This window comes from Vicia villosa, unplaced genomic scaffold (genome assembly GCF_029867415.1).
Source record: "Vicia villosa cultivar HV-30 ecotype Madison, WI unplaced genomic scaffold, Vvil1.0 ctg.003400F_1_1, whole genome shotgun sequence".
Lineage (NCBI taxonomy): Eukaryota > Viridiplantae > Streptophyta > Magnoliopsida > Fabales > Fabaceae > Vicia > Vicia villosa.
The window spans coordinates 111,749-119,432 of record NW_026706197.1 but is presented as its reverse complement, the minus strand read 5'-3'; positions in this window follow the sequence as shown (position 1 = coordinate 119,432).

Sequence of the window (7,684 nt, the reverse complement as noted above, 5' to 3'; positions counted from 1 at the left end):
ATTAGTTTTAGGAAACCTTAGATTAGATTTAAGTTAGGTTATTTGATTTAGAGATTTGATTGTAAATTTAGATTTCGATTGGTAATTGATTTGAACAAAATTGTATGATTTACGAACTCATTTAATAAAGATTGATTTTATTGTTATGTTTGATTTGATTTCTGTTTCGTTGAAGATTTGATTTTGCTTGATTTGGGTTTTGGGCTGAAGATTTGCTGCGTGAGGAAGGAGATGAACAGGACCCGGGTCGGGTCCACCCGGTCCAAACCTTGGTCCGTACGTGACCTGGTCCACTACCCAACCCCATTGGCCCAATACCTTGTAACTGGCCCACTTAATCAGTAATTAATTCAATTAATAAAATTAATAATACTAATGAGTCAATATAATTAGTGTAATAAAACAGAATAATAATTATTAATACAATACCCTTAATAAAAGTTATACAATAATATAAAAATAATTAGCACTAACCCTAATAATAATACTATTACAATTAATAATGATCCTAATAATACTATTAATCTTAATACTAAAATCCTAATAATACTATTAGTTAGTAAAATTATAATAATAATAATATTCAAATAAAAATAGACTATAAATAAATGATTAATCAATTATTATAGAAAAATGATCAAAACCTTATAGTGGGGTAGATTGGGCCAAATGATTGGGCCTAAATACTTGTTAATTATACATCTAAATTTAATTAAAAAGGCTTTATAAGAGGTGGGTTTAACAATAGATATGTTAAACCCCATAACTCTTAATTTTAACACCCTTAATAAAGTAATAGACGTGAATCGTATCGGGTAAATTTTGGGGTATGACAGTCATCATCTCAGTAGAGATACTGGGGAGATAAGGATTATGACTCTGGAGCATGGTAATATTGAAAGGGAGCTTGCTATTAGTCCTCTAGAAGGCCTTAATAATACTCATCTCAAGAGAAAACTTGGGGTATGTATTCATGAAGAATTATAGTAATTACTTCAAGAGTTGCATCTGCTAGTGGAAGAGCTAAAGATGCTGAGTTCGGTACAACTTCTACTGGTACCATTTGAGAAGAAGGAGCTTCTGTTGTGGTTTCTATTGCATGACTGCTGGTCATGTGATTCTGTTTGGATTTGCCTTAATTCTTTTTATTTTAGTCTATGATTTTGCAAGGGTTAAATGCCTAGGATATTTTTAATTTTACTTGTTCTAAGAAAAAAATTGCTTAACAGGTACTTAAGCTTTGTTCTACTACCTTTGTCACTTTGTGGCTAAAAAGGGGGAGTAGTAACTGAGTATACAGGAGGTGCTTGTGCTTAAGGGGGGGTATGCTAAATTTCTTGCTACTGTGTTAGTGTATACTTTGATAGTATGAGCTAGCATATGGTGAGGGGGAGCTATTACCCTGCTTTGTTGTTACCCTGCTATGTTCTTTCTGTTGTTTTTCTTCTAATGCAAGGATTATTTGGTTGTTTTATCCAAAATGTGCTAAAGGGGGGATTGTAGTATCTCTAAGATTGTCATGCATTTTGGTAAAACCATCCTAGCAAAAACATGTTGAATAAAATGCCATATCATACAGTTTTCAACATGTTGAACAAGATGTCACAACATGATAGGTATGACATCGTGTTTGTTGGAGCTGATCTATCAAGTATATCAGCTGTTTCATTAGCTACAGAATATAGTGGAATATTCAGTTAGCTTATGTGTATCCAAGATTGATTCAGTCAGAGATATTCACACTTTCTATAATTGGAGACAATTTAGGAAATGTTGGATTAAAAAACTTATTTTCTTAGAGGTCTAGCAACAAATTTTTGTGCAGCCTCCTTGTTGTGGTTTTAGGCCCAATACAGTCAATACTAATTCTATATATAGACTGGCCTAAACCTAGTTTGAAGTGGATCTGATATTTGTATTTTTAGGGTTCTAAGAATCCTTATTTTTGTGTTGTAAGTTCCATGTTTGTTCATTCACAAACCTGTAGGTGTTGAATGTTGTTTAATCTTCGAAACTGTTAGGCAAAGAGAGTAGTGTCAGTTCTCATAAGCTTTTAAGCATTGAGAATTGTGTGTCTTGGAAGAGTGTCTTCTACTTTTGATTGTTTTTGTTGTCTGTCATGGGTTGTGATTAAGGGGATTTGAGGAGGGCCTCATACCTAGGTGAGTCTTAGGTAGAAGTCAAAGGAAGGGTAGTGATTAAGTTAGAAGTTGTAAACGGGGGGTTTAACTTCGAATTGATACTATCGTATATTGATTTCATCCCTGACATGGTAGCCCCAAGAGTAGGAAGGTTGTTTTGAACTGGGTAAATAGTTCCTTGTGTCTTTTACCTTTTTGTACTATTTTTCGTTATTGCTACCATCTTGTTCCATAGTTTTTATCAACAGATATTTGTGTTGTGACATCTCATTTGAAATCACATATCTTATACCAGAATTTCAGGTCTCCTAACACAAATTTTACTGGTTGTATTATATATATTGTCTCTTAAATGTTTCCATTTAAAAACGCAATATTTTCATACATCAAATGCAACTCTAAATGAAAATAAGCTACTAATTTCATTATCACCCTAAGAGAGTATTTTAAAGAAACAAAGAGAAAGTATCTCTATAATTAATTTTTTTTTGTTTAAGTAAATCTATTGGCAACTAGAAGAGCTTTATGTCTCTCAATATTACCCTTTGAATCCCTTTTGGTTTGAAATATCTATTTACACATTGTTCTAGGCCAGCCAAAGGCCCAACACAAATGAAATCCAAGTATCCTGCCCAACCATTCAAATCTCAATCAGAATTCTCCAACGTATATAATTAAGAAACACGAGATTCAACATATATAGTTGGAAGAAGAATAAATTTTTCCTTTGTCTCGTTCCAAGGAACTATTCTTCTAAACCTTCTTGTTAATTCTCTGGTTTTTGGTTAGCATTAAGTTTGGTAAAGCTAACTTATGTGAAGATGTTGAAGAAGATGTTTTATCTTTAACTAAGCAGACATTTCGAACAAAGATATCCTTTATGGATCATTCGACATCGTGTCCAGGACAGCTGGGCTGGGCTTTTTGGATATGTGCGTTATAGTTACAGAAGATTCAAGGAATATTATGCAATCCTATGTGGCGCTGAATATGAGGATAAAAGATTTAATCTATTGTCAACATATTTGATTGGTTTCTAAATTTGGAGAAGATTTAGGAAACTAATATTTGAAGCCCTATCTTCATGGAAATGATCATGGAAGATTTTCTGGAGTGGCCTGCAGTGATTTGAAGCCTAAATCCAGTCCAGAAGATTGTTATATATAGCAACCATCAAACCTATTATTTTGTGTGAACTTACATTGTTGTTTGTGTTAGGGTTTGTGCAATCTTGTATATTGTGAACCATTCCTATATCATATTGATAGAAGAGTTTGGTATTTTCATTGAGTTGTAAGCTCTGTGTTCACTCATAAGCTTGTAAGCATTGAGTGACTGTGTTTTAGAAGTGTGTCTTCTATTATTTGTAATTGTATTGAGGGGTATTTGAGATGGCCCTCATACATAGGTGAGTCTTAGGTATAAGTTAGCACGGGTACCGATTAAGTGAGAAGTTGTAAACGGGGGAATTTAGCTTCAAATTGATACTATCATAATGGATTTATCCATGGCTTGGTAGACCCCAGAGTAGGTATTGTTGATATCGAGTTGGGTGAAAAATTACTTGTGTTATTTATTGTTTATGCATTGCACTTTTATACCTGGAGAGCAATTGTCAAGGGTTGGAGTCCTCCTGAGGTTAAAGACAAGGATGACAATGTTACTGTCAAGGAGGAGGCAGATTGGGATGAAAAAGATGATGTAGACGCCTGGGAAACTCCAAAGCATCGAATGCCCTATTCAATGGTGTGGAAAAGAACATCTTCATACTAATCAGTGGTTGTATGATTGCCAAAGAAGCTTGGGAATTCCTGAAGACTGCACGCGAAGGAACTTCTATGGTAAAGATGTCAATACTTCAACTTCTAACCACTAAGTTTGAGAACTTAAGAATGAAGGAATATGAGAGTATTCATGATTTTCACATGAATGTTATGGATATTGCCAATGCCTCTGGTGCACTTAGAGAGAATATTCTGATGCCAAGCTGGTTAGAAAGATTCTCAGATCTTTACCTAAGAGGTTTGACATAAAGGTCATTACTATTGAGGAAGCCCAAGATATAAACACCATGAAGGTTGATGATCTTATGGGATCTCTTCAAACATTTGAGATAGGATTTGGAGAAAATTATGAAAAAAACGAATAGCCTAGCATTTATGTCTAATGCTGAGAGTTGTTGAATAGTATATTCAAGGCAAATATTTTTTTATCGTATCCACAAAGATTGGGTGATATTATCGCCGTTCTATAGTTACTATCGTTTTAAGTTCAATTTGTAACAAGAGTAGATTGAATTGAGTTTCTATTTTTCTATTCAAAAGATGAAGTAAGCATTAAAATAAGACTTGTTTCAATAATAAAAGAATTACAAGATTGGTTTTGGTTTCACTATTCCTATCTTCTATGTGACTTTAACAACTAGTGTATAACTTCAATAGCAATGACAATGTTCTAGTATCCTCTCAACAATGTTTATGTCTAAACAAAGTTGTGAAAGTTAACATATTAATCTTTAGATGATCTCTCACTCTAACTATCAATATATTAATCTTGATTGTTTTATACAAATAGAAAAGTGGCAAATAAATCTATCTCTAGCATGTATTCACTACTTGAGAAAATGTTGTAGGCCAAGACTTGAAATATATTTCTCAATCATAAATCAAATCTAAATATAAAAGATAAATCAACAACATTAATCCATTTCAATACTAATGAAGTTCATACAAAAGTGCTAGAGAAAATACATAGTTAACAAGAATAGCTACTACCTCCAATCTTGTCAAAGTGGGATTTAGCTACTCATCACCTTGGTTTTGATTGTTGAAATAATTCACTTCTTCACCATCGGGAGGAGGACAAAACCCGGTAGGATGGTCACCTTGACAGAGTTCACAACTTGCTACGTGAGAAGTCATTTGCATCCCATGAATTTCCTTCATTTGTTGTGGGAGCTTCGACATTTGCTTGGTGAGTAACTCAACTTGTTGAGAGAGAATCTTGTTTTGAGCAAGGATGGCATCGTTGGTGTTTAATTCAAGAACACCCGACTTTCTTTGTGATGGACTCCTATCATGTTGAGTTTGGAGATCATTGAGTGCCATATGATCAATTATCATTATTGCATCCTCCGCGCTTTTTGACATTAAAGATCCACCCGCGGTAGCATCCAAAAGTGTCTTGTGCACCGGTTGAAGCCTATTTCGGAATAGATGAATTTGTGTGGGAGCATCAAAACCATGACCCTTGCATTTTCTAAGCATGGATTTGAATCTTTCCCAAGCCTCATTTAAGGATTCGTTGCTTCCTTGAGTGAATACCGCTATTGCCGTTTTGGCTTCAATGAATCGGGATTGAGGAAAATATCTTTCTAAAAAATTTTCTTCCAATAGATTCCAATCCGTCATCATATTTGGTAATTGATCAAGATACCATTCTTTGGCTTTCCCAATTAATGAATGTGGAAATAGCCTCTTGAACAAGGATTCTTCATTCGCCGCATCAACTCCCGTTGAACCCGCAATCTCATAGAATTTGGTGAGATGTGCGAAAGGATCCTCATGATCCATTCCGGTGAATGGATTTGCATAAACAAGTTGAAGGATTCCGGTCTTCATCTCTGTATTTGCTCCACCTTGAGCATTGCATGCAAATTGGGCGGTACGTCTTGGACTATTGGCGGATATTTCGGTTGGAACAACACCCGCCATGTCTCCTTCAAAAGTATTTACAACTACTTCTTCAATTTGATTTTTAGAAAAAGTAGATGCCTCTTCTCTTTGTCGCCTCTCTTTGGCCAATTTCCTTCTTCTTCGTGCTTTGCTATTGAGCTTTCGAAGTGTTCTTTCAATTTCGGGATCAAATTGAAAATGTTCTTCGGTAGCTTTTTCTCGCATGCACAAGAATCTACAAAACTAGCAAAGCAAGTGAAACGCAAGAGTAATATTAATAAAGTAACAAAACTTAAAACAACGAACTATTGCAATGCTTGCAATATCAAACGCCAATCCCCGGCAACAGCGCCAATTTATTGAATAGTATATTCAAGGCAAATATTTTTTTATCGTATCCACAGAGATTGGGTGATATTACCGCCGTTCTATAGTTACTATATTTTTAAGTTCAATTTGTAACAAGAGTAGATTGAATTGAGTTTCTATTTTTCTATTCAAAAGATAAAGTAAGCAATAAAATAAAACTTGTTTCAATAATAAAAGAATGACAAGATTGGTTTTGGTTTCACTATTCCTATCTTCTATGTGACTTTAACAACTAATGTATAACTTCAATAGCAATGACAATGTTCTAGTATCCTCTCAACAATGTTTATGTCTAAACAAAGTTGTGAAAGTTAATATATTAATCTTTAGATGATCTCTCACTCTAACTATCAATATATTGATCTTGATTGTTTGATACAAATAGAAAAGTGGCAAATAAATCTATCTCTAGCATTTATTCACTACTTGAGAAAACGTTGTAGGCCAAGACTTGAAATTTATTTCTCAATCATAAATCAAATCTAAATATAAAAGATAAATGAACAACATTGATCCATTTCAATACTAATGAAGTTCATACAAAAGTGCTAGAGAAAATACATAGTTAACAAGAATAGCTACTACCTCCAATCTTGTCAAAGTGGGATTTAGCTACTCATCACCATGGTTGACAGCAAGAAGAATGAAGACGAAGCTAAGAACATCAATCTCTCACAAAGTTGTTCTTTTCTCTCCCAAAACCCTAGCCTCAATGTTTGGTTCACAATGAATAGAATATTAAAATTCCCCCTTTTTTATCTCCCTAAATAACCCCTAATTCGTACTAACTTTTCTTCTTCAAAAGATAAGCCCATCTCTCATGACAAGTGGCAACAAAGTAAAAGATAAAATTCTGCAGCGTAGTGTTTGCGGGGCAAACAATGTTTGCGGGGCAAACAGTGAATCTTTTGCCACATCAGTTGCAATTCAAAACTGGACTTGTTCAGCATCTATCAGTTGGCGTCGCAAAGGATGTTTGCGGGGCAAACTGGCCTTATCACCACTTCTTTTGCTATTCCAAGTCTTCAAGTAATTCCTCTTTGCTTCCATGATCTTCAAACCTTTTAAAAACGCTACAAAACTAACAAACATGTGAAATAACAATTCAAATGAACTAAAATGAACAAAATTGCAAAATTATTAAATTGCATGAATAAAAGTGTGATTATTGAGTAAAAAGTGGTTAAAGGGACCAAAAACAATATATGAAAACTAGTACTATTTGGTCCCTAACAAGAGTTCAAAAGACAAAGGTGAAAATATTTCAGAAGACATTGTGCTACTTGGTTGACATATCAACAAGGTGCTTAAGTAGTTCGATTGGAAGTCAATAACCAATGTCAAGAAAAAGTCTCTCAACATCAGTAAAACTCAAGATGCTGATAAGAAGTTCAAAACTGGAGAGCAGCCATATCTAGGGAGAGGAGTTCAGTGTCATGAGTAGGAAGGATATGGACATATAAGAGTTGAATGTTCTACATATCTCAAGAGGCATAGAAA